The following is a 27,512-nucleotide window of genomic DNA, read 5'->3' on the forward strand; positions in this document are numbered from 1 at the left end:
GCTTCCACACCTAGCAACTATCACTCTCTTCCCTGCTTCTATGAATGTGACTAGTTTAAATATCTCATTCAGCAGTTTCATGAAGTACTTGTTCTTCTAAGTCTGGCTTATTTCACTTAGCATAATGTTCAACCAGGTTATCACAAATGGCAAGATTTCTCTCTTTTTGAAGACTGAGTAATTTTGTCGAATTCCTCTGTTGATGGACATATGAGTCTTATCTGAATCTATGTGAAGAATGCTTAAATAAATACAGGGGTGCAGAAAATAAAGAATTACTGCATGGCCCAGCAATTCTGGGTGGGTAGCCAAAAGAAATATATCAGAATCTTCAACAACTATCTGTCCCTCCATGTTAATTCTTATCCTAATAGTGGTTTTCATTTCAGTGCCCACCCACCCTTCTCTTTTATTTTTCTTTTCTTCTTGTACAGAATTCCCTCTGATCAGTTCATAAATCTAACCATATTCATCATGAATAGAAATAAACATCATTCTACTTAACGAGGATTTATAGTGTGGTCACTGTCAAAAGTTCATATTTAGAAATAAAAAGCATTTTATATCAGGTTTTAAAATTCCAAAGGTATAAAATGTGAAAGTGAGCATCCCAGTTTTCAGTTTCTCGTCCCCCAAAATAACTACTGTTATCTATTTTATGTGTCTCTTCCTAGAGATATCCTATGCATTTATAAGCAGGTAGAGATGGATAGATAGATAGATAGATAGATAGATAGATAGATAGATAGATAGATAGATAGATAGATAGATATAAATAAATGATAGGTGAAAGAGATAATACATGATAGATAGAAGTCTTCGCTGTTTCTCACATAGCTTGTTGCATGCTATACTCGCTGTTATAGTACTTCGTGGAAATATTGCCCTATCAGTAACAGGAAGCTTCTACAACCAACTGAACAGATACAGATCATTCCACTGTGTGGTTGTCACTATTTACCCAGGTCCCTATTGATAAACATTTGCATTATCCACAATATTTCCTTATTACATGCAATGATGCATTAAATAATAACACCAATGTGCAGGATAAATTCCTAGAGATGGAATCAAAGCACACATACTTGCAACATTGGAAGAGAATGTGTGAATTATAATCCCATTAGGAATAATTATGAATTCCTGTCACTCAAAACCTGCTCAGTACACTGTGCCAACCCACTTTGTGATTTCTGTCCTGATAGGTATCTTATCACAACTTTAGTTTCTCTCCTAATGTGTAAGATTCAACCTATTTCCCCACTCAAAGATTATCTGCATTTCCTTTTATGTGAACTTTTCATATCCTTCTCTTGTGTTTGACTTAAACTACTAGGTTTTTTTCCTTAACGATGTTTGGGCACACATTATATTTGAGATGTGTTACAAATATTTTCTTCTCTATCATTTCTCTAATCTATTATATGTTTCCAAAATAAATATTTTTTTTAATCTGTATAATATAATTTTTCCATCCTTTTTGTTTTTTAAGGCTACAGAGTTCTGTGTCAAGTCTAAAAGACTTTTCCCACCCTTAGATTATTACAACAACAGAAAATTCTTAAAAACACTTCTGGTATTTTTTTGGTACATCTTTGGTTCATTGGAATTTGTTTTAGAGTGAGGAGTGATTTTGAAAGCAGTCTATATTTTTCTGGATAACTATATAGCTGTTCCAACATTATTTATTGAAGAATTTATTTTGTGTTATTCATTCCAAATGCACATACAGCAAAAATAGAGGCAGTAATTCCCCCTGGTTAGAGCATGAATGCAGTAACTTGAATATAGGGATTTAAAGGTCAGGGTAAAATATATAGTAAATTCCCAGTTTGTCAGTTATCATTATAATTATTGGCATTGCTCATTCTTCCCCCAATACATTTGGGACTAATGTTGAATCTTCCACTGTAGTCCATTGATCTTTCTATTCATATGCCAGTATTATACTCTTCAAATTACTGTAGCTTTGCAATATGTTTATATTGGTATGTTATCATTTGCTATTATGCTTAGTGTCTTTCTTCCATTGTATACTCTAACCAATTATTTGTATATATAAAGGCTTCTCATATCTGAATATTGTTTTATACAAACCTCCTCACCAAATTATCTTGTAGTTCTTATATTTTACATTGATTCATTTTGTTTTCCACTTATACAATCTGAAGTTACTAATAGTAGTTTTTACTTCCCCCTTTGCAAATTTTATACCGCTTATTTCTTCATAGGCAAGTACCTCCAGTAGTAGACTTTCTTATCTTGTTAACTTTAATGTGACTGGTTTAAAGTCTTAAAATTATGCATAATCCTTACTGGGGTATAGAAAATACATATTTTTTAATCAAATTAAGGAAATATATGTCTATTCTAATACGTTAACCCTACTATCTTGAATGAAGTTTGAATTTCAAATGCCTTTTTATAGTACTGTTTTATTTTTATTTTTCAAAATATTTTTATATACACAAATAAGTTATATTCACTATTCCATTCAATTACTAGTTATTGAGTGACTGATATATTTAAAGAACTCTTTTAAGCACTAGGAGGAAAAAAGTAAACGTTTAAAATTGGTCCCTGCCTACAAAGATTTCAACTGGACTAGAGAGTTTGTCAATGAACAAACAGAACAAAGATTTGTGAAATATGATGTCCTTGCTATGTCAGTGCTATTAAAGTAACAGTTTGTTTAATATTGGATTGTCTTTGCATTCCTATGTAGACTAAGTTTTTAAGATTGAATTGGAAATCTTTTGAATTTTCCTAACACACTATTAAGAATAAAAAAAGGGAATTTTACCATACATCTTTAGTTTTTTTTTTTTTTTTGTATTTGTGTTCCCTGTTAAGGGAACTGATTACACAGATTTGTCATGGTATTGCATTAGAAATGCTTAAAAAAAATTAGAGAGTGGCTGACTGGTTATTTTCTAAAACATAGTTTCTATAAAGACAAAGAGTAATTTTCTGGGAAATGGCTAGTCAAGCCAAAATGATTTAGCTTCCCTGGGCTGTCTATGGCGATCACAGTCACCATCACCTCTGAAATACATCATCAATATGCTCAGGGCCTTGCCTCCTATTCTCTTTTTGCTCAACCATTTCTCACCCAGCAGACAGAAATGTACATCTATATAGAAGCCTCTCCTGATTTCCCCTTGCTAGTCCCTCCCACCTCTGCGTCTCATTGGGCACTCTGTCTCTCACTCTGTCTCTCTCTTTCTTGCACTTTCTCCTCCATGCATCATTATATACTAATGCTTTTATTAATATGTCTGTGGTATATTTCACCTCCTTTTATCCACCGCTTGTGACTTTGGACTTGGCCATGGACTTGCTTTGACAACCATGTCAATCACGTACACTACTCAAGCACAGGCTTCACAAGTGCTTGTGCGTGGGGACTGCAGTGTCTCCAGGAAAAGAGGCCAGTCTCCTGAGGAATGCAGCCTCTGGTCGGGTGCAGAGATCAGCTGCCTAACTGGGCCCTAGACCAGCCTGATATGTGAGTGAGTCCATCCTAGGACCTCTAGTTCTTGCCATGCTGCCTGCTAACCATGGAGATAATCAGCCAATGCAGTCTAGAAGTTTCATCTAGTTGACCCACATACTTATGAGAAATAAGAAATGTTTGTGCCTTAAGTCACAAAATTTTGGGGCTGTGTGTTATGCAGCAAAAGTTAACTGGCCCTCTTACTCAATTATGAGCACCTTGAAGGTTGAAATGCTAACTTAATGGCCAAAGGAAGAGTCCAAGACAGTTCTGGGCACATTGTGTCCATTTGACTAGTATCTTTTAAATGGAAACCATGAATCTCAGAAGGAGGCATTCTACCCTCTCCTTGTGCCATGCCAGCCATCTGTTTCCACCAGCCCATGCTCTTCCCCTGAGATAGCATAGACTACATTTTGTTTCAATGCCTTCCCACTGGACTGGAAACTCAGAAAAGACAAGGGCCACCTCTGACCTTGCTCACTATTGCGCTGTTCAGCACAACACGCAGTAGTGAAATAGGCCCTTGGCAAATAGTTGTGAATAAATGAACCAACATGGCTTGGCACTTGCAGCATCGAGTAATGTAGTAAGATAGTGTTAATCACCTCTCTCCATCACACACAGCTCCTGGCCACTGTGTCTCCACAAGGCATTACCAGTGGGTAAGTTTCCCCCACAGGGAATAACATTACAGGGGTAATGTTATTGCTAGAACAAAGAAGTGGTTGGTGAAGGCCCTGAGGGATAGACTTGGAAGTCAAGCACAAATGTCTACTGAATCCAGGAGGTCACCTGCTTGCACAATGTACAGTCCCCTCTGATGGACGAAAGCTAGAAAGTGCCCTGATCAGGGAAGAAGCAGGGCCTAAAAGCAAAAGTTGTAGGCCCTGTCTGCTATGTGATTTATTTCAACTGTTGTAATTTTTCTGGACCACAGGGTTTTGCTCTGCCAACCTAATATACTCAAAACAAACAAACAAACAAAAAAGCATAATAAATAATACAAAATTGCTTTGCAAAAATGAGAGCCACAGAGACAACCTTCCCCTCATATACAGGCTGTGTTCCTCACACTTATGTTTCAGAAGGTTGTTTGGAAGTATTAGATTTTCCCATAGAAACCATATTGAAAATGATGGTTAGGTTCCTTGGCTCCCACTCAAAAGCCCATTTAAACCATAATGTAACAGAAATAACATATATTTGCAAAGAAAAACAGCAGGAAAAATACTGTTGCAATACTAGTAATTAAAACAGAAAAAAAAAATCATACCGTAGAATCAGGAGCAGAGTCTCTGATGCATCCTGAATGCTGGAGCTGGAAGGAAGTGGATTCAGTTAGATAAGAAGGAGGTGAAGAGGCTTGTAAAACTCTACCTGATGTATTTCAGATGTCCTGTACGTTTCCTCAACATGCTGTTTCCTAAGTGCATGCTTTCTGCTATGGTTTGGTCCATATTTTGAGTCACAAGTGAAAAGAGGAAAGGAAAAGGAGATTATTTTCTCTGGAAGAGAAGAAAGATATAAGACAAGATTGTTAACCCTGGGAGCTGCAAAGCAACATTTCAGACACGTTCATGGACCCAATGGGCAATTCTGTGTTCTTCCTCTTTCTTTCTCTACAACAACCTGCAAAATGGTATATCCTATTTCATAAGGGAAAACATGAAGCTTGGATGAGAAGGTTATTTTGCCAACTGGTTCCATGATGAAGCCAGAATTGGGTATTAGGGGCACTGTGTCTAAAGTCCAGTTCCTGTGTTGTCTGTGACACTGTAGTGAGGAGGACAGAAGGAACAGGGAGTGGTATTTCTAAGAAGAGAGTGAAGAGGCCATTTGCCCCCCACAATGTGTTAGGGGGCACTTTGCACCAAGGGGTACTCTCCTCGCAAGATATCTGGATGTCAACCAAAGTAAGGTACCGAGGCTGCAGGCTTGGGGTAGGAACAGCGGAAATAACCATCTGGAACATTCAAGGCTGTCAAAATCCAGCAAGAGCCACTACTAGCGAGATGCTACAGCCCCTCTCCTCAAAAACAGCCTGAAATCAATGATCCACCATGAGATTTAATACATAGAGAAACAAGGAAGGGTGTGCCCTCAAAACAAAGTGTGAAACCCTAAAGGAAAGAGGTTAATAAATAAATAAAACAAAATTAATAACAGAGGACTATGTGCTGAATGGAAAATGCACCTTGTGAGGAAACAGTTTCTCCTGGTAAACACCAGGAAGAGAGCACAGGGAAGAAAAGAAACTTTATAAATCATCATTTCCTTTCAAGCTGATCAACCCAGGAGTTCTGCTCATAAAATTAAAAGAAATGAAACCCACTGTAACCAGCTTCCTCGGGCTCCCCAGAAGTGCTCATGTGGCACAGAGGGCCTGGGAGGAAACACATTATTAGTCTATTATGGCTTCACTTCTGGGCAGATCATGTGATGACCGAGTCACGTGATCAGCAAGGGAGCGGTCCATCTTCCAGACACAGGGTCTGGTGCCCATTTGCTCCAGACCACCCCAGCCCCAGGCATGGCCTCCTAGACCAGGTGGTTCTCACTTCCCTCCATGACCACATCCTTCCCGCTCAGCTCAGTGAGTGTGCATGGCCTGTTTGCTCTCTGGTGGCAGGCACAAGCCACTGGGCATCAGACATCCCAGCAGGGCACAGCTTCTCAAGGAAACTATGGCCCAGTTGCAGAGAAAAGCCAATACAGGAACAACCAGAAAACAATTTTGTTCCAATGGTCTGTTCACTTTCCACTGAGCGCTTCCCTCTGCTCATCCATTCCTTCTACCTCCTTCGCAACTTCTTTGGATTCTCATTGACTTCCCTACATTTCCAAGGCATTGTGGCAACCTCTGGGCTTTGGAAAATGGGACTGATGTAAAAACTGGAGATGACAATTAAACCCAGCTCTTAACTCCGCAAGTTGACAATGTAAATAAGCCATTTGTTTTAAAAACTGATTTAGGAATGCAAATGTTAGCTGCCATCCCCAGTGATCGATGGTGATATGAGAAGTGGAACAGAAGATGGACTCTCAGCCCATCCCGGTGTCAGCACTCTCCACCCAGGGCCGTTCGCTCTGCAGGAGATGACTTTGGCTTCACAACCTGCACATGACTGACTGAGTCTCCAGTTCAACTCTGTTGAGGAATGAGATTTAATACATAGATTTAATACATAGAGATTTAATACATTGCTGAGATCGGTGCTTGCAAGGCTGTATTGCAGTGCTGCGATGCTGACTTTCCTTTGCTCCTCCTCCTTAGCCCCACCCCCCATCTCTCTCCCTCCCCCCTCCTCCCTCCACCCCCTTGATCAACTATGAAGTACAGTCTTGAAAAAGGGGAAACCTAGTTTTAGAAGAGCAGATAGTGATTGATCACCCAGGGCCACTCATCGCAGGCCTGAAGGAAGCAGTTTACAAGTGGGTCCAGCCAAGTTCTCAGAACCACTGCTAATGGACAATGCTCTGAAGGAGAAACCAGGCCTCTGAAATGCCAAGTGACCTGCTCTGCATCACATGCTGGTAAATGGCAGAAAAAGATCTGAAGCAAACGGGCTTGCCTCAGGGACCCGTGTTTCTTTTAACATCAGACACTATCCTCCCAGCCCTTGCTTTGATCATTAAGTCTGAACTCCCTAGATGAGAAACTGACTATTTCACTCTTCTCACCTTTCCTAGGATCCCTTGTTTTAGTCCAAAGCTCAGAATTTCTTACCACAATTATAGTCAGGTGCATCAGTTACTCCACAGAAAAAGAAATCAGATTTAGGCTGCAGTGTTCCTGGGGGCACTGGTGGAGAGGAGAGTCTCTGTTTCCCATCTGACAATCTATCGCCCCTGCCTCAGTTTCTCTGTGCATCAAAAGGCAGCTGGCAACCCTTTGGGGCACCTTAAGACAGCCCCATCCCAATCTGTGCCTTCATTCTACTCTAACACAGTCCCATAGAAGAATGCCTTTCCCTCCTGGCCTCCTGATTCTTCAATATAAGGTGTATTAGACATGAGACTCCTGGAGTCTTCTACCCACAGGGCCCTGCACATGACCTTGCATGCTCATCTCCTGAGCACTCTCAAAATAGGCCAACCCCTGGGTCCATGCTTCTTAGAACTATGGGATTTAGGGTTGAGAAATTTTTATTTTTAAAGTTTTGAATGATTCTGCTCACCAAAGTTAAGCATAGCTATAGACTGATTTATGTCCCCTCAAAATCCTTATGCTGAAGTTCTAAGTAGCAGAATGTGATTATATTTGAAAGGGGGTCTTTGAATAGGTAATAAGCTAAATTGAGGGCATATGGGTGGGTCCATATCACTGGTGTCCTTGAAGAAGAAGAGACTACACCTTGAACTTGGATGTCAAGCCTTCAGAACTATGAGAAAATATCTGTTGTTTAAGCCCCCAGTCTGTGCTACTTTGTTGTAGCAACTCTAAACCATACAAGCATCTCCAGACTTCTCCTGGTAAAGCTTCAGGCACTGAGGCCTAGGGAGGTCAATTGACTTACCTAAGGCCACTGAACAAATTAGAAGTGGGTTGAGGCAGAAAGCCCCGTGTACTGACATCCAGTGCAGGGCTCATTCTGTGACCCTCTATTGATACCAGGTCCCAGAGAGCCAGACAGGCCCCAGCCTCCATGACCTGAGGATTAATGGAGTCACACTGATCCCTCACTCCTCTGAGAATCTGCTGTACTGACTCTTTGAGGACTCTTCTGCACCGGACAGGGCCAGTTCTGTACTGACAATTTTCTGGCATGTGAGTGAGTGTTTACAATACACAAGAGTGCTGGTGTTTCAACAGTAACTGATCGACCTGGATATGGAGGGTGGCAAAGAAAAGTAGATGAAAGTCTGACTTTTCTCACAAGGCATCTAAAAAGAGTACAAGAACCACTGAATCACTTAGGTGGGGTGTCTGATCTGGTGTTCACTGCAGAATTTGTTCTAACTAATCAAAAGGGTATACTCCCTATATCTACCCTTAACAGTATAATTCCCCAATCAGAGGACACAGTCCAATTCTCTCATTAACTTTCTCTGTGATCTCTTGTTTATCACTGAGATTATTCAGGCACTTGTTTCCTCATATGGAAAAGGGGGGGGGGGAAGTAAATTCCTGCCTTACCTGCCTTACAGACATAAAGTGAATATCAAATAAGATAATGTACAGGAAAGCACTTTGGAAAGTATAAAAATATTATTCAAATATTAAATGTGACAAATCTTTCATCCTCAAAAATATATGTGGATCAGAATGAATCTCTCTCTGAAGGAGGCAGCAGCAATCATAATAGAAGTGTGAGGACTGATTGATGGACAGTCTACATGAGCGGCTTTCAAATTTGGAGAGGGGAGCTGTGGTGCTGGGACTAGAAATCTGAACATGAACTTCTGGTCTCAGCTCCACCAGGGATGATGTGTGTGATCTTATATGAACCCCACATGCCTCTAAGTTGTCTCCTTTTGTCTAAGGTGAGGATAATAACTCCACCTCATTTTCCAGATAAGGTCATTAATTATTACAGATGTAATTACAAATGTATGTATGTGTAAACATGTATGTACATACATACATCTATGATGCTAATATGTCTGAATTGGAAAGAATATTATGTAAATTTCCTGAGTGGAACAGGACAGAGGTGTTGGTGAGAAATTGAAAATTGGGGCTATTCTAGTTGAAGAATCAGTAAGCTAAGGCACAGGTGATCAAAAGTCAGAGAGTTGTAAAAAGAATCTGTCTCTGGTGAATCCTCTCACCCTCCCACGCATCTGGCCTGTACCCCCATTCTTGTATAAATAAATAAATATTAAAAAAAAAACAACCTAAAACATGGTGATGACTCATGATAAAGATTTCCTTGTCTCTTAAGGAAAAGAAATCTAGAGGCAGCAGGCAGGGGTTCTCAGGCCAGATCAGCAGTCAGTGAGAACCAGGCTCCTTCTAGCTCTCTGTTCCACTACCTCTAAGACCTGGTCTTCATCTTCATGACCCTAAAAGATGGCCAGAGCTCCAGCCATCTCTTCCAAGGAGTGGAATGGAATTAAAAGGAGAGAGACACTGTTCCTGCTTTCTAAGAGACTTGAAAAAGTCCCATACTCTATATCCCATTATATCTCATTGGCCAGAACACAGCCTCACAGACTTCTTTGTCTCAAGGGGTCCTGGGAGATGTAGCCTTTTTTCTGGGAAGCAACGTGTCCAATTAAAAATTTGGTTCTATTACCATACAAAGGGAAGTATGAATATTAGGAGACAACTAGGAGTCTTTGCAGCACCACAATTTTCTAATTCTGAAGCCTTCCTTTGCTGTTTGTCAGTAGCAGAAAACCCCTAAAACTCATCTTTTTGAGGATTTCTCAGACCCATTTGGACTCATGTTGTGTCAGCTCAATCTAGTCCTGCTGTTAAATGGGAAAATAAAAGCAACATATTTTGATTGCTGTTACTATTGCTATTACTTAGGAGACAATTGGGCTCAGTGGAACAAAGGATGCAGTGAACACTGAGGAGAAACCCAGGAAGTTTTCTTGTGTGTGCTCAACCAAGACACAACTTTTATGTATTGTCATGAAAATTGTGGGCAGAAATGTTTCCAATATAAATGTAATTTGGAGGGAGAAATACCAAGACTGGAAAAAGAATGATTGAAATCTGAGTTATTTTGTCCTATCCATTGGACTGAGATCTTACTGAACTGAATATTTCAAAAAGGAAACAGAGCAGAGACTAATTTTATAGCTTTGTGAAAACAGTTCTAAATGTATTTTGCACCTTTAAATGCTCATGAGGAAATACCACAATTGCAACAAAGCAACTTACAATCACATACAGAGATGGCATTCGGGAAACTGAGCAAACCAAGTGCCCGTTGTGCTCACTCACTGCAGCATTTACAGAGCTGTTGCCTCCAGCAGAGTCTGGGCCGGCAGTGCCATGGCCAGGCCTGAACCCACAGCATCACTCAGTATGTTCCAGAAGCTTTTCCTGGCCCAGTTCTGTTCCATTCCAAAGCTAGCCTATATGAGTTCTTTTTGGACTTGAGAAAAGCAGCCAGAAAGCTGGGGAAGATTTCACCCTAGCTCTAGCCCAGACTGAACCCTGTCACCCTGGGCATATTTCTTCCCCTGTCTGTCCCATCCTCTTACTCTTCTCATGTACAGAATGAACAAGTAGACCAGTTAATCTCCTGTCAGCCTCAATTTTGCTACCACTGAGGAGTTCACAGTGTACGGTTTGGTGTTAGGAAAGCGGAAAGTGACTAATCCGGGTCTCCCTGGTGGCGCAAGGGGTTAAGACACAATCTATGACACTATCTGCAGCCTCTGCAGCACGAGTTCAATCCCCGGCCAGGGAGCTACGCACATGGTGCAGCAGACCTCTCCTGTCTCGCCTGCTGCGCCCCTCAGCAGTGTATTTCTGTCAGTCTGCCTGTTCGGTTCCCTGCTCTGTCTCTGGTGAATCCTCTCACCACCCCCCCGAGACTGTACCCCAGTTCTTGTATGCATAAATAAATAAATCTTAAAAAAAAAAGAAGTGACTAATCCAGTCTAGTTATTTTTAAAACTCCCTCACTAAACAGGTGAATCTCTTTTGAGGACCCTGCACCATCCCACCCACTCCCTCAGGGACAGGCAGGTGCCAGCTGCTGTGGGAGTCTCTCTGCCTGAGCAAAGAGCTTTGACTGCGTGCAAAGATGCCAAGGCATCGAGAGTGCAGTCTTCTGAGTGTGTGGAAAGCCTGAGTTCAAGTTCCAGTTCAGAAGCTTCCTGTCTGTGGATCCTCGGCAACTTTCTTAACCTTTCTGTGTTTTACTTTTCTGATCTCTAGAGGGGCTAGTAGCGCTGCCTGGAGGGGGCTGTTGCTCCAGTAAAGGGGATCATGCACTTAAAGCTCCTAGTGTCGTGTCTGGTTCATGTTGGACATTCAAGCAATATTAAGTATTATTAGATGTTTTTCTTACAACACTTGACACAGAACAAATCCTGCACCCTAGGAATTTGAAGTTTGCAAGCTTGCTTTGAATCATCTATGCCTTAAACCTCAGCACAATCCAGATGTATTAGAATACTTTGCCCCTACAAATATTTGTCCCCTTCTCATCACAAGAAGTATTTTTTTTTAATTTTTTCTTTTTACTGTATCTATATGTGATGGTCAATGTTGGATGAAACTATTGTGGTGAAAATTGCACCATATACAGAGGTCAAACCATCATGTTCCATGTCTTAAATTTATACAATGATGTGGATAAATTATTTTTCCATTAAACTGGAAAAAAAATGATTTGCCCCAAATCTAGTAGGCAGTAGTCTACAGCTCCACCAAATAACTCAAAACCCAGAAAAGCTGTGTGTGTGTGTGCATACATATGCGTGTTTGCACATATGTGTATGTGTGTGATACAGGGAAAGTGGTAAAGGAATCCTGTTGTCTAAAAAAATGGAGGAGGAGGAAATCTTCCTATCATCCCATATCTTTCTGGAATTTTCCTTTGCCCTGCCCTTACAGCCACTTCCAGGAAGCAGCTACCTACAGAAATTACCTGGACACGTAATATGAAGCTCATCTTAATCGATGGAAGCGACACTGCTGAAAATCTAGTGATTTTCATCTGGAGCTGACAACATGGTAATTTACATTCCGCACAGCGTAACCAAAGAGCTTGTTATGCAAACACAGGCCACTGATTTGACAAATCTCCTGGAAACAGAATTAATGTCTGTATTCTGTGCAAAGATGTAATTTATTTTAATATTTTAAAGAGATAAAATATATGTATCTATCTGCATATATTCTGGGAGTGATATCTATACACCCAGAGATACAGGTATTTAAATAGAGTCTAGCGAGCAGGCTGAGGTGGTGTGTTGCTGCATTAAGAGGTGCAAGAACTACAATGAAAATGGCATTGCTGATTACAGCCAGCATCTTTCATTTGGTATGTTTATTTTTCTATTCCTGGTGATAATATAAATATTATTCTTTTGTGGAAATGCTTTATTTATGGTGCCAGAGCTAGGAATGCATTTCATGGTAATTGAGGTTTTTGATGGAGAGCAAGTTGAGCTTTGCTCGACTACAGAAAAAGTTTTAATTGCGTGGAAAGCTCCAATGGGTACTTCCTAGTCATCATATTTTCTTTTCTTAAAGGAAAAGCTTTAGTTAAAGAGAAAAATTCAAAGCTGCCTAGTTATAAAAGACAACTCTGAAGGTTGAGGGCCAGTAAAATCTTGAACCTGTAGTCCCCTGCCAGAGCATGAGGCCAGCAAAAGAGTTTGGGGAACAGTTCCAGAGAGATGGTTTAATGTTTTTTTCTAGGAAAAAAGTGAATGGCCCCTTTCTTTTGGGACAGGTGCTCTGGGTGCGTGCTGGGCTGCACCAAAGTTTTATCCTCAAAAGGAGCCCTTAATTTCTTGTTCTCTTCCAATGGGCAAAGAGAAAATTCCAGCAAATCCTTATAGGCTTTCACCCCCTTCTTGTACTCGCCATCCACTTGCATTTCAAAACTATGATTTAGAGAATTAAAACCACTAGACCAGCTTCCCCCAACTCCTTCAAGTCTGAACACTCTTCCTTCCCTAGCCTGAGCCCCTGGAGGAGAAACCTAATCAAACCTGCCACATCCATGGCTGATGCATAGCTAAGGGGCCCAAACAAGAAATCGATGTCCCTTGGCCCAGGGGATCCATTGTGTTGTTTTCTCCGTTAATGCCATGTCAGGAGATGTCACCAGGAAGCTGGCTGCAAGAGAGAGCCTGCTCCCATCTGGAAGGACCCCTGACAGCACTCAGGCAGGGGCAACCAGGAGGAGGATCCCACATGAAGGGAGCTGTGGGCAGACACTGGGCCTCCTATGCCTCCATGTTCTGCTGACAAGAGAAGCCAGGCCCAAAGGAAGGGGCGCTAGAGGGCTGGCCTTTTCCATAGTGGGAGGGGACATGAGCCCCCCCTGGAGACCTCATCTGAACCAACAGCTGGCCAGCACGTTGCACCACTCCATTTCCATTCTGTCCCACCCACGTCTGACCCTTCTCTTGAGAAACAGGAAAATCCCTGGGAAAAGCACACAGACTTTTACAGACCTCTAGGTTGACAGACAGCCTCAGGAAGCAATCCCAGGACTAGATTGGTCTGTTCAGTTTCCCAGCTTCATCCCTATAGACCGACCCAGGTTCATCACATGCTCCTGATCACCCAGATACCCAATATGCCCTGAGCTTTTCTTCTTCCCCCACTTGCCCACACCCTCTCACAACAACTGGCTTTCAGCTACCAACAGAGCCCTGGCCACCTGCTAGACACACTAGTGATGATGATACAGAATTCAGACTGGGGTGTAACTGACAGCAACACAGCAACTGCAACACGGTGCCAGGCCTGGATCTGCTGACCATTATCACCTGAAGCAGATCAGTTATTGACTGAGGGCAAACACCATCTCCTCATGTAAACCTTCCCAGACTCTAACCCCTGCCCCCATAGACAAGGACATTGGACACTCCTTTACAATCATTACTTCTTCGCATCCGCCATTCATCCCATCCCACCACCCACCCCTCCTCCATCCCCTTCAGGAGCTTCTTAAGTGCAGGGACTGGTGCAGTTAGCATTGTTGACCCAATGCCCAACCAGCACTTGGCATATAATTGATACCCACAGTTTTGGTGGAGCACATGAATGAACTCAAGGAAGTAGGAAGATAGAGACCTACAAACCACCTGACTTTTCACTGACTTCTATGCCTGCTGGGGTGACAGGGAGCTTGAATACTCAGGGATGGCTCAAACTCGTGTTTTAAACCAAGTATCCATGTTTCCAATGCACAGTTTTTGGAGATTTGAGAGTTTAGTGCAACTTACTAAATATTTCCTACTTATAAAACTAGGAATGGTATTTTAACAAAGTCTAGACCCTGTTTCTCAGACAAGTTGAATCAAGTCACTTAATAACACACAGAAATTTTCACTACCAGCAGCACTTTCCAGTCAGGAGATGCCTGTGCAAAATAGCCAGGGGTTTCCTCTTAGGTGGCCATTCATTACGCATTACAGAGAATAAATCTAATTTGTATCTATGTTGTTTTACTCAAAATACTCAAGCAGGACTGAATGGGTTGGGGAGGTGCATGAGGGCAGAGTGGCTGCCTGTGGACTCATCTTGATCTTTTCCTATAGGGTCAGTGCCCTGCTCCCAGGGGCTAAAGGTAACTCACTCCCCAGGGAGAAAGCACAAAAGAAGTCCTGCCAAGCCCAGCTCTGCTCTGACCCCAGGGAGGAAGAGAGACACGTGGTTCTTGGGCTCTAGGAGGTGACTATTTCAGCAGCGTTTACACTGTAGCTTCCTCTGGGAGGGTCCTTCCCTCTCACACAGCCATGCAGAACAGAACAGGTAATGTTTGCCCTCTGCCTCTTGAAATCCCAGAGACTCAGGATTTCCTTCCAAATGTAGAGATGTAAACCTCATCTGCAAGGGGTTTGACACTAGAATAGAGCAGAGCAGAGCAGAAGCAGAGCTCCAAATTGGACCCACAAGGAGCGATGCCCAGGGGAAGATGGGCTGGAGTGAGAACTGAATACATCTCAGCTAGAGGGAGGAACAGGAGATTTTTCTCAAAGCAACAACAATGAAAAAAATCTCTTCAGGTTGAAAAGATGAAGGTGGAGCCTGCCATGCAAGAGAGCTTTCTAATAGACAGTTTTTATCTTGACAGTGGTGTCCTCTTAACATATATTTACTTTCTAATTACCCAGAACTGTGTAATTAGCCTGTCACTCCACAGTGCTCGCCACACTAATGAATGGATAAGGATTCTGAGTGTTAATAATCAGCCCGGTGGAGGTAAGGTGATCTTGTTCTTATGGCTCAGTTGACTTCTTTCTCTAGCATAGCTTGGCTTCTGCACCCTTCTATTTCCCCTATTGGGTGTCATCCCAAATGAATTTCTTGTTAAGAAGATGTCCTAGGACCCCAGCTCACACCAAAGAGAGTTAGATGCCTTGACTGGGACAAGAAGACTAGTGATGGCTTCACAGTTCCAGATGAGTGGAGCACTCTCCCCAGGACCCTGGCCTCAGACTGAGAATAGCAACGAGAAAGGCTGTTTCTCAGGGAAGGGCCTGGTGGAACCGGAACCCGTGGGACTCTCCTGCAGTGCAGGATGCCCATCAGAACAGCAGCCCAGGCACAGAGTGTGGTCCGGGTTACCATGCTTTAATTTTCTGTGTTCTGCTGCTTTAACTTCTGGGGTCTTATTGAAGCTGGGGGGACTGTCCTCCGGGCTCAGCTCACCAATTCCTAAAAATAGTAAGTCACTTGCCAGGAAGTACACCTTTCAAATGCACCTCACTCGAGCTGACCCCATACTTGCAAGTACCTTCTTGACCAGGCTCTCACCCTCACCATGGCAAATCCACCTGCCCCAGGCATTCCAGGGCCAGGGACCAGATAGAGCACACAGCCCTCTGTCCAAAGGCTGCCAGAATTACTCAAGCTTGCCCACCATAAACCCTCTATGCTGCCTCACCCAAGTCTTCCTATGGGCCTACAATTTTCCACTTTCCCCCTGCCTCCTGCCTGATCCCCCATGGCATGGTAGCTCCCTTCTCTTAGGATCTATGAGGATAATAAACTCTTTTCAATGACAGTTGTCTATTGATCCACTGGCCTCACCACACCTGAATAATAATGAAACCTGTGTTTTAAAACAAGGTGTCAGGGAAAGTTGTGTCTGGTAGGCACAAAAGTGCCCTGGGCATTACCAGTTACAGCTTATGCCAGAAAGACAAAGACAGGTGGACTGAGGCTGCAGACACAAGTCCTCTCTGGTCCACGTGGGACTGAGTCTAGAAACAGGGAGCATTTGCAACCACCCCTGGGAACAGTAGGTCTGGGAGGGGACAGAGACAAGCCTGGCCTGGTCAAGGCCAGGGGAACTCTTTGAAGGACCAGTGTCTTGGATTAAGAGACCAAAGGCCTTGCTTCCAGCTCTGGTACTACCACTAACTGTTCATCATGATCTGGAGAGAAGATTTAACTCTCTAAACATCAGTTTCCTAATTTGTCAAATGGGGAGAGTTGGACTGAACATGCACAGCTCCTTGTCAGGACAAAAGCACTTCTGCATTTCACACCATACAGAAGAGCACCCCCATCATCCTCAACCCTGCCCTCGTTGTTTTGTTATTTCTCAATATTCCCACCAGGGAGGAACTTCATGTTGCATTTATTTGCAAGTTACTTAATGTTTCAAACTGTGTAGGTGGCTCAATACAGGCAATTGAATTCACCAAGTATTAGTAAGTGACCCACCAAATTGCTTTACTTTTAATTTTCTAAAAAAAAGGTGGGAGAAGAGGGGTATGTGGAGAACCATAGTACTGAGGCAGCTAATGTTTGGAAGCTCTAGTGTGCCCATTGTGGAGGGCTGGGTCCCTGAGGGCAAATGTAAGGGGCCTTCTACTTCTCTACCCAGAATATAACAAAGGTCCCTTCCAGCAGACATCCAGAGAGGGCCTTCAATTCCCTTTGGGAATATACCTGGTGGGAGCAGCCATCAGAGCTGGGAGGGGCCAAGGAGCAGGTACCCAGCTTGTCCGGTCAACTAGTCCAGACCCCCCTCTGAACGTCTTTCAGGGACGCATGATCTCGCGACTCAATACCGCAAGTAGTCCTTGGGGTGTCCAGAATAATGGCACAGTCCAGGGCATATTATTTGATGTCTGGCCAGGGTGTCTGAGTGCCCAGCAAAACCAGAGCCTGATTCATGATGGGATACTGGAACAATCTGTTTCTCTGGAAGACACCCAGGAATCTCTACCCAGCCCACCTGCACTGTGACCTGTGACCTGTGACCTCAGCAGAGCTCAGATAGCAACACTTCTCTCTCCTCCCTCCACTTTGCTCACCTTTGATTCTCTTACTTCCCTCACTTGTGGCTTTGATTCTAATGCCCATCATTGGCCAGCTGGTCTCTCTACATGTCAGGACTCTGGGGTCACCTTGTGCATGGCAAGAGAGAAGGAGACACTCGGGGAGGGCGCAGAGCTTGCTGAGAAGATGCTGGACCATACGTGAGCTTCCTCCTTAGCTTTCCTCCATGCCAGCCTCCTGTCTTCTCTTCCTTCAGTTTTCAAAAAGTAGGGCTCCTCTTTAAACAGCATATCCGATTATTTATAGTCTCAGATGATCTGTAAATCAGCAAAGGCACAAAGGCCAGGCTGTGGATGCTTCCCTAATTCCCCCAAGGAGACATGGAGTTGGAGACAGGCTCTAACCACTTGCTGTGTTTGAAAAATCTCCCCCCTCAGGGAAAAGTCCCAGGATGGGGAGATATTTTAGGGAGGTGAAAGGGGAGCTACGCTGAAGTCCCTCTGGAGATCAGCACATAAAAATCATGGTGCTCTAAGCAACTCACAGATCAGAGGGAAAACCCTGAACAAAGAGTTGGGAACCTTTTTGCTTGCTGCTGCTGGGGACTCCCTGCCGCCGCCACAGGCACCGACACTGTAGTGGTGCCAGCTCAGAGTCAGCATGAAGGCAGTTTCACAGGACTCAAGGCCCTGGAGCATGGTCCTTGTTAGTGCCATCAGGTTAACCTGGCTCTTATTTGTTACCTTCTTGTTATTGAAAACCTAATCAACAGGGATGCATTTTCCCTCATATTGTTTTGGGGGCAGGGGAGGGAAGATAATGGTGAGATCAGGTAAAGCACCTGTAGGCACTTAAAGGTTCTGAGACCTGAGATAGATACTCTGCTTCCAGACACCCAGCCTGGTGCCCAACCCAAGACCAGGGCTGCGCTGCCCTCCCCTGGCTCAGGGAGGCTGCCAGCCCTCCCCTCTATGTGATTCACAATAAACGTTCCTTGCTTGAAAACAGTCATTGGCTATTTCAAAATTTGTGTGGGATTAGTTGGAAGAAGCCAGACAAAGGCCCTGTGGAATCAGAAACTGGTGGTCACTTGATCTAGTGGGAGGTCCTCTGGGTAAGTGATTATCATAATCACCATAAACCCTCTAGGGCTTTTCTGCCCTCCTGCCATAAGCATTGATGGTGGATCCCTGGGATCTTGCATGCACGCCTGGTGGGGGGTGGGCACCTGGAGTGGGGTATGGACCTGTGTAGGGTAAAGAAAATATCAGGCTTTTCTGCCCTTCTGCCATCAGGATAAATGATGGATCCTTGTCCTGAATGCATGCCTGATGGCGGGCACCTGGAATAGGGTGTGGGCAGAGGTAGATGGGATTCAGCTGAGTTAAGACTGTGCTTTTTAAGGGCGGCGTCACGGGGACGCCAGCAGCAGCACCAGTAGCAGCAGGAGAAGCTGAAGCCGAAAGCCGAGAAGCAGCAAAACGAACTCTAGAGAGCCCAGATAGAGTGAAGACTTGCTGGGGGCTGGGAGGCCTGCCAGCCTCCCAGCCCCCAGCACCCCTGCCTACCATATGCCTGGTGAACCCCAATAAAAGACCTGCAAAAAACTACTGAGGACTCTGACTCCTCCTTTACCTGGTCTGCATGGGATCAGAAAACCTGCACTGTGCCCAGTCCGGCCTTTTACAACCTGCATAGGTGGGCGCACCAGGGCTGAGACTGTTATAGGACAGGGAGAGGGGCAGCCCAAACCCCGCAAACCTGCCTATTCTACATGGGTTCTGCCATCCGCCGCATCAACACAAAACATATGAGACTTTAATGGGAAGGAACTTTAATAAAACTAGAAAACAATACAGGTAAGGCAAAGAGTCTAGTTTCTAAATGAAGCACCCAAAGTTACCCATCCCCTCGTGGGTAAAAGTCCATCCATATGGGATTGGCCCAGAACAAGGCCCCAAAGCCTGCCACAAGTCTAAAGCATCTTCCAGTGGGGACCCACAGAAAAGGGTCACAAACAACCGGACAAGCCCAGAAGGAAAAGAGCAAAATCAACATCCAGATAAAAGCTGCCATTGTCACCTCCCCACGGGTCTCACCCACATCTGTGTCACCCAGTCCACGACCAAAAGACAAGCACAGTTTCTTCACGTGTCTCTAGGCTCCACGCGCCTCCTCCAGGTCTCCTGGCTCCATCCTGCTTCCTTCCTTCCTCAGTCTCTTCTTGCAGCTTCTTTTTTTCCTGCTCAGCTCCACCCTCCCTTGGGTGGGGCAGGGAACCTCCCCCTTTCCTGGGGACCACCCTGTTGCAAGACCAGGCTTATAAGGGCGGTGTCATGGGGACGCCAGTAGAAAACAAGAGTATAGCAGAGAACAAGAGAGAGCAGCAAAACGCCAGAACCAGAAGAGAAGCAGAGACCACAAGAGAACACCAGAGCCCAGAAAGAGTGAAGATTCGCCTGGGGCTGGGAGGCCTACCAGCCTCCCGGTCCCCCCGGCCCCTGCCTGCCATGTACCTGGTAAAAGCTCAATAAGAGCCTGAAAAAAGCCACTAAGGGCTCCGGGACCCTCCTTTACCCATCTGCCCGGATCATAGAGATCATGAACTGGGCCTTCCTGGTGCTTCACCCGCCTTCCACGCAGCCCTGGATCAGTCCAGCTCCAGGCCCCACCTCCTGCCTTCAGTCACTTCCGCCATCCTGTCTTCAGACTTTGTGTCCACAGTGCCTCCTAATGAGTGAGAAGGCCACCTGCCCGCTACATCACCACCAGCTCCGGGCCTGCCCGGCCGGACCAGGCCAGCCTCCCGAGCCAGTCAGCATCTCCCCTTCCGCCTCTGCCTGTCTGTCTCTCCTCTCCTCTGCCATCAAACTCCTTCTCTCCTAAATCCAAATCCCTCTCAACTAGGTGTCACATCTGAAAGGGGCCTGATAAATTAATCCCTGCTAAAATGTCCCAGCTAAAACTGACAGCAGCTTAATGTGCTTTTAGCTTAATGCATTTTAGACCCTCCCCGGGGTGTTTGCATTTTATCAGGGGATTCCTTCAGACACAGTGGAATGGTCCTCAAAGATGAAAATGATGATGCAGCCTTGCCTGCAAGGGGCAGGTGGGGGGGCGAGGGGGAGAGCAGAAAAGCTGGGGGCAAGAGGTCACACCACCTGACTGTTTTCTACCCCTTTCTGAGCCTCCCTCAAGTATGTTAGGAGATTACTCCCCTCTGGACACTGCTGAGACAAACACTGGTAGGTCAAAAAGGGAGGGGGCACAGGGAAAGGAGCAGTTTCAGAGTTAATATTCAACAAGTCTTGAGGTGTCTGTGTTATACCAGGGGTCAACAATGGACAGACTTCATAAGAAAGATGGAGAGAAGTTTCTGTGACCCTTTTCTCATTTAATGCCGTACCTACTCCTGGAGCAGAGGTGCAGACCTCGTCATTCCACGCCCCAGGCTTAATCAGACGCAGTCCGCTCACACGTGCGTCGGTTGCCCTCCTGAAGGTAGAACATGCCTGGCAAGAGTCAGCTCGGTCTCCTGAGAGAGACATGGTGGGGCTGAAGGTCACAGGACACAGAAGGGATGTAACAGGGTGGTCCCCAGGAAAGGGGGAGGTTCCCTGCCCCACCCAAGGGAGGGTGGAGCTGAGCAGCAAGAGAAGAAGCTGCAGAAGAGACTGAGGAAGGAAGCAGGATGGAGCCAGGAGACCTGGAAGAGGCGCATGGAGCCTAGAGACACGTGAAGAAACTGTGCTTGTCTTTTGGTCGTGGACTGGGTGACACAGATGTGGGTGAGACCCGTGGGGAGGTGACAATGGCAGCTTTTATCTTGATGTTGATTTTGCTCTTTTCCTTCCGGGCTTGTCTGGTTGTTTGTGACCCTTTTCTGTGGGTCCCCACTGGAAGATGCTTTAGACTTGTAGCAGGCTTTGGGGCCTTGTTCTGGGCCAATCCCATTTGGATGGACTTTTACCCACGAGGGGATGGGTAACTTTGGGTGCTTCATTTAGAAACTAGATTCTTTGCCTTACCTGTATTGTTTCCTAGTTTTATTAAAGTTCCTTTTCATTAAAGTCTCCTATGTTTTGTGTTGATGCGGCGGATGGCAGAACCCATTTAGAATAGGCAGGTTTGTGGGGCTTGGGCTGCCCCTCTCCCTGTCCTATAACAGATTTGGCGTCCAACGTGATTTAGGACAGAGCCATCCGTGGTTAGTCAGCCCCATGGGGAAATTGGGCTTCCCTATGGCACTGGCTACCATAAGCGCAATTGTGATTTTTGGTTTCTCCAGTGTGTTTGTTTCATATGTCGATTTGCTGTTGAAAAACTGGCTTGGGCTTTGTGAAGATTCTGTGTGTCTGTATGTAATTTGTTTGTAGTGACTTGCTAAGACATTTGATTTTGTGGAAATTGTTCTGTGCCAGTTTTACTCAAAAGATTAGGCAGTACGTTGGACCATGTGGCCAGATCAAAGATGGTGTCTGAGGCCACTTGGTGTGCTCTTGTAAAATTCAGAGGTGCTAGGACTTTGGAACTTTTTTTTTCTTTCTTTTTGTAATCTCTACTGTCTCATTAGCATTTCTAAAGGCAATAATGGTTCTTCAGTGGTATGTTGCTTTGTCTTTGGCTACTTCCTGCTCTCTGCCTGATGGATTTTGCAAGCCAATTGTGGAGCAGTGGTGTTTAAATTAGCAAATGTATGCCTGGGTGTTAAGGAAAGAGTAGCCTTAAGCAGTAACTGGTAATCGCTGGTATCCTTGATGGATTCTTGGAGATAACTTGAATTTTTGCAAAGTCTGGATCAGGGAGAGGGTCAGCCCAAACCCCGCAAACCTGCCTATTCTAAATGGGTTCTGCCATCCGCCGCATCAACACAAAACATAGGAGACTTTAATGAAAAGGAACTTTAATAAAACTAGGAAACAATACAGGTAAGGCAAAGAATCTAGTTTCTAAATGAAGCACCCAAAGTTACCCGTCCCCTCGTGGGTAAAAGTCCATCCAAATGGGATTGGCCCAGAACAAGGCCCCAAAGCCTGCTACAAGTCTAAAGCATCTTCCAGTGGGGACCCACAGAAAAGGGTCACAAACAACCAGACAAGCCCGGAAGGAAAAGAGCAAAATCAACATCAAGATAAAAGCTGCCATTGTCACCTCCCCACGGGTCTCACCCACATCTGTGTCACCCAGTCCACGACCAAAAGACAAGCACAGTTTCTTCACGTGTCTCTAGGCTCCATGCGCCTCTTCCAGGTCTCCTGGCTCCATCCTGCTTCCTTCCTCAGTCTCTTCTGCAGCTTCTTCTCTTGCTGCTCAGCTCCACCCTCCCTTGGGTGGGGCAGGGAACCTCCCCCTTTCCTGGGGACCACCCTGTTACACAACTCTCCCCTCTCCTGTGCATGGCTCAATCCCTCCCCCTCCGCCCCTTCAGCAGCTCACATGATGCTGCTTGAGCCTTTGAACTTCATGCCCAAGCTTGTTAGATTCACCCCAAGTCCATATTCTCTGCTGCACCCTCCCTCCCCGATTCCCCAGCAGGAGGACTGAGGTGACCTTTAAATGTCGCTTGTAAATGCCAGCGGATGCGAATCGACTCCAAGCCTCCACACAGGCCTGGTCTTCCCAAAAGCCGAAGGGAAGGAGAGTTCAGTCACAGGAGTGGGAGACCGGCCTCTGGGGACAGGCAGATGGCCCTGCGCTCGGCCAGAAAGCCCGGGGCCAGACTCAGGGTGCTGCCAGGGTGAGGTCTGTGTGGCCATCACCCATCATAGTTCCTGGGTGGAATCCCAGTCTCAAGAAAGCAGTCAAATGTGTAATTTTAAGGCACTCACCCTGATGCTTTGACTCAATGAATGAATGATGGGCTATTTAATTCTCATAACTGGAACCCTATTAAGATAAAGCTGTACTCTGGCTTTGGCAAGAAATTAGTTGCTCAGTGACTGCCCCAGACCTGGTCACTCGCTATCCATCGCTGTCTCCCCCTCTCTCAGAACAGGTCTACCCTTAGGTATCATTCATAGGAGTGCGAGACCTGTTCCTTCCTCTTCTCAGGCCTAAGACCAGCAGGAATACCTGGTTGCACGTCCCCCATCAGGCACAAGCGCATCACAGATAATGGAGGATGTGGCTGATCTGCAACTAGGGCCCACAGCCGCCGCTGCAGCTACAGGCACAGCCGCACCCAGAACATACGATATGGGATCGGGGAAGGATAAGTGAACAAAGCTAAATAGACTGTTGCTGAAAGAATGGGAAGTGGGTACAGTAGAAGGAAAACATCAATGATTTATTACTACTTTTTAACTAATTTTCTGGAAATATTTGTGCTACAGACTAAAAATTTGTGTGTTCCCCTCAAATGTATATGTTGAAACCTTAATCTCACATGTTGCGATTTGGAGATGGAGCTTTGGGAGGTAATGAGGGTGGTTAGGTCATGGGGAGGACCTCACAACGAGATTAATGACTTTATAAAGATGATGAGACAGATCTCGTGTGAGGGAGCCAGTATGAGAGCCCCACCAGCCTCGGACCACGGCACCTGGATGACAGGTTTCCCAGTCTCCACAGCTGAGAATAAATGTTTGTTCTTCAAAACAAAAACAAACAAGAAAAGACAAACAGCAAAAAGAAACACATCTCTATGATATTGACCACGTTGCTTAGGACACACAGCTAATAAACAAAACCGGGACCCTGACCCAGACCACCCAAGTCTGTGGCTGTCCCAGAGGCCAAAACTACACCGGGAGCCGCACGCCATCCCCTTCTGCCACCAGACAGGGCTGGGGCTTCTGATTGCTCCGTGCTCCCTGATGGCTCTCCTGAATGTCTGCTCCTAGTCAATAGTTACTTATTTATCAATTAGTATCCTCCTGCTCTCCTGCCTGAAGCTTTCATTTCTCACTCCCCAGCTTCCATATGTTTGTCAGGAAAATTTTCCTGCGGGAAGAAGGGACGAGTGAGCACTTGACCCCCTCTCAAGAGACCTCCCGCTACCAGGCCAGGACCACCACGGCTGTGAGGATGCTGTATCTTCCCTTGCTTTCCTTCAGATGGGAGCCCAAACTTAACTGGGAGCCCTGAAGAAGGCCCCACAGGAGTCATAAAGAGGAAAATGTTAAGGGGTTAGGGGGTGACTAGCCTGAGATGTGAGGCTGCTGAGCCAGGTGCCAGTGGAAGCCGAGGTGAACAACTTGGTCTCCTTTCTTCATACTTGTTAACTCAATGGGGGGCACATTGAGCTCGAGTGTGCAGTCATGGGTGACCCTGAAGAACCAGTGTCCCACAGTCATCTCCTGAGTGAGTATACCTGAACCCCAGGGAAGCACCAGCAGGAGCTGCACTAATAGCCAGTCACCCCCTGCTGCTGCTTCAGGGCCCAGCACAGGACAGAGGAGCTCTGGCGCCTGGCCTGGCTCTCCTGCCCTCCTGGGAGGCTCAGAGTCACGTGGAAGGACCTCTAAGAGAAAGGAATAATTTCTAAGGAAATGTGAGAAATTTGATTATTTAAGACATGTATCATCTCTGCAAAAGTTGTCACGTTTGACTACTTCTAGGTATGATGAAGTTATCACGGCTCATAGTATCCTTCAGTCTCTAACTTACAAGTAATCAATAAAATAGGAATCAAAGCAGACTCAGTGAGTTATCACACTGACCAGGCCTTTGCAAAAGGTTCTCTTCATTCATCCATTTGTGTGTTCTTTCATGCATTCAGTAAGCCATCCATTCATTAATCAATACCCACTCAACTCCCAAATAAGTATGCAGTCCTTTGGGAGGAGAAGATGAAGAAGTCGCTATTTCTGCCATCAAGGGATTTATGGCCCAACTTGCAAGGGAAATGGAGCCCTCCAGTTTGGCTAATCTGATTCAGAGCAGCCACTGGCTCCTGGCCTCGGCTGGCAGGCCTGTCTCAACTGATCTGTGAATTCACCAACACCCTGTCTTCAATTTTCACCTTTACCCACCAACGTCCTTTTATTTTCCTTCCATAACATCAAGATGTTTTTGAAAAAAAATATTCTCCAAATCAGGTACACCTACAAACTCCCTACTATCAGAGGATCTCCCATATTAGGGGAAAAATAATCAAAATGATGAGAAAAACTAGTTGTGGTGAATAAATCCTAGAGGTTTGAACTGAGTGTTTGAACTAACAAGAAAGAGATTGCTTATCTTCCTGTTTATTAAGAGCCTACAGGAATGAGCTATCCTCATTAGAACCGGCTCTGAGCACCCTGGTGTCCCTATAATCTAGTCACTGTCCAAACAGACAAAATGGACCAGGAAGCAAAGTGATATCATCTCCCAGAAAGTCCTAAAATTTACCCATGATTTTCTAATCCCATTAAAAGAGAAAAGTGAGACTCAAACTTACTTTATTTGAAATAGTGGGCACGGCCCCAACAATAATTGCACGCACTGCCCCTTACACTGGCTCAGTGGGTGACATTCTGTGTTTATTTTCTATTCCAGCAGAGTGAAGCATGTGGAAAAGCTGAGAAGGACTTGTCCTAATTGTCCCAGGATGCACCTCTATTTCCAAGAAAGTATGCATGCTTGGGGCAATAGAGAGAGAAGGATGATTTAACTCTGGGGAACAAAAATTTAAAAGATGAAAAGGTGTTCACCTAGTGAAGCAATCTTCTCAAGAAAACAGGAGCAAGTTAAAACAGGATGAAAGTGACAAAGGAACAAGAGTGTAAATTGTAGGTAAGCAGGGTTTTAAATACAAGCAAAATGCTACTTTTCAGTGAAGAAAAGTAGTTCAAGGGGCCTCCCTGCTGGCACAAAGGGATAAGACGCAGCACTGTGAAGCTATCCACAGCCACTGCAGCACAAGTTCGATTCCCAGCCAGGGAGGTGACCCACATGGTTCAGCAAACTCTTCTGTCTCGCCCACTGCTCCGCTCAATAGTGTATTTCAGTAGATCTGCCTGTTCTGCTCCCCTCTTCTGTCTCTGGTGAATCCTCTCAGCCCCCACATCTCTGGCCTGCACCCAGCTCTTGTATGCATAAATAAATAAATCTTTAAAAAAAAAAAATAGTTCCAGAGCTGTGGAGAGCAGAAGTTTAGTTTAGAACAATTCGACAGAAAGAATTCAGGAAAGACAGTAACATCTGGGGACCTAGAATCCAGCTCTGAGTTGAGGACTCAGTGAGAAAAAGATTTTGCTTTCTCTGCTATTAAGAAGACATGTGTGATCACTCCAGTCATACCAGCTTAAAAGTGAAAATGAGAAAAGGAAGTTGGATGTACTTTTATTTGAGGATTGTGGCCTGGAGTTCTGCCCCGTACCCATTTCTTCTCCATTGATAAACTTTGATTTTTCCTGGGGTATTCTTTTACCAATCTCAGTTCATGAGCTGTTGGATGGAGTTGAGTCCATCCCTTGGGCCAGATGTGAAACTTGAAACCTTGGCCTGACCAACCAGCATTTCACATGTTAGTACAGAATGGGGACCTGCCCTCACCAAGTCCACCAGAGGAATCCTCCAGGCTTAAAGTTAATCCTGTCTTTATTCTCAAAAATGTTGAAGTTGACAGGAGCTACTATAGCCATCTTTCATCCACAAGGGGGAGATGTGTGTGAAAGTGGGGGCAGCACTGAAGAGCCAAGAGAAATTGACTCATGGCCACGTTGTTCAGCACCTACATGGAGCACCTGACACCACATTTACAACTGGAATTTTCAGTTATGTCTAAGTCAGTTTGGGATGGATTTGTATCAGTTGAAACTAAATGAGACCTAGTTCATGCAATATTATTGTAAAAGGGAGCTGAACCTGGACCCTTGGCAAGAAGGTGGAACTATTTCTCTGTCAGGGGCCGATTGGTGTTCACCGCACTCCAAAAATCCCTTGTATTTTAATCAAATGTGCCTTCTTGCTGTGCAGTGGAGCTGGTTGGACAGGAAAGGCGCTGGTGGGGCATGCACATTTGTGACAAGGAACCAGCCCCTTGTCAGCTTGAACCTCCAGCCTCAAGAAGCAGCAGTTAACAATTCCCAAATAGCAAGACTCGTTCACCTGCATGGTGACCACAGTCACCTTTCCAGTGACCCCTCCCAGCAACAGACCACACTTTATGTCCCTGGAATTCTGGAAAGAGAAATCAGTCCT

General features: G+C 45.0%; 1 long non-coding RNA gene across 3 annotated transcripts in view; it reads right to left on the reverse strand.

The window, feature by feature from the left end:
• Positions 1-27,512, reverse strand: part of LOC119234892 (uncharacterized) — a 242,460-nt gene that overhangs the window by 98,871 nt on the left and 116,077 nt on the right. For all 3 annotated transcript variants that reach the window (XR_008549999.1, XR_008550000.1, XR_005122696.2), the window contains exon 2: positions 4,773-4,817. This is a non-coding gene — a long non-coding RNA (uncharacterized LOC119234892). The remainder of the gene's footprint in view (positions 1-4,772; positions 4,818-27,512) is intronic.

Source organism: Talpa occidentalis, unplaced genomic scaffold, assembly GCF_014898055.3.
Source record: "Talpa occidentalis isolate TD23 unplaced genomic scaffold, MPIMG_talOcc4v2.1 talOcc4.8, whole genome shotgun sequence".
NCBI lineage: Eukaryota > Metazoa > Chordata > Mammalia > Eulipotyphla > Talpidae > Talpa > Talpa occidentalis.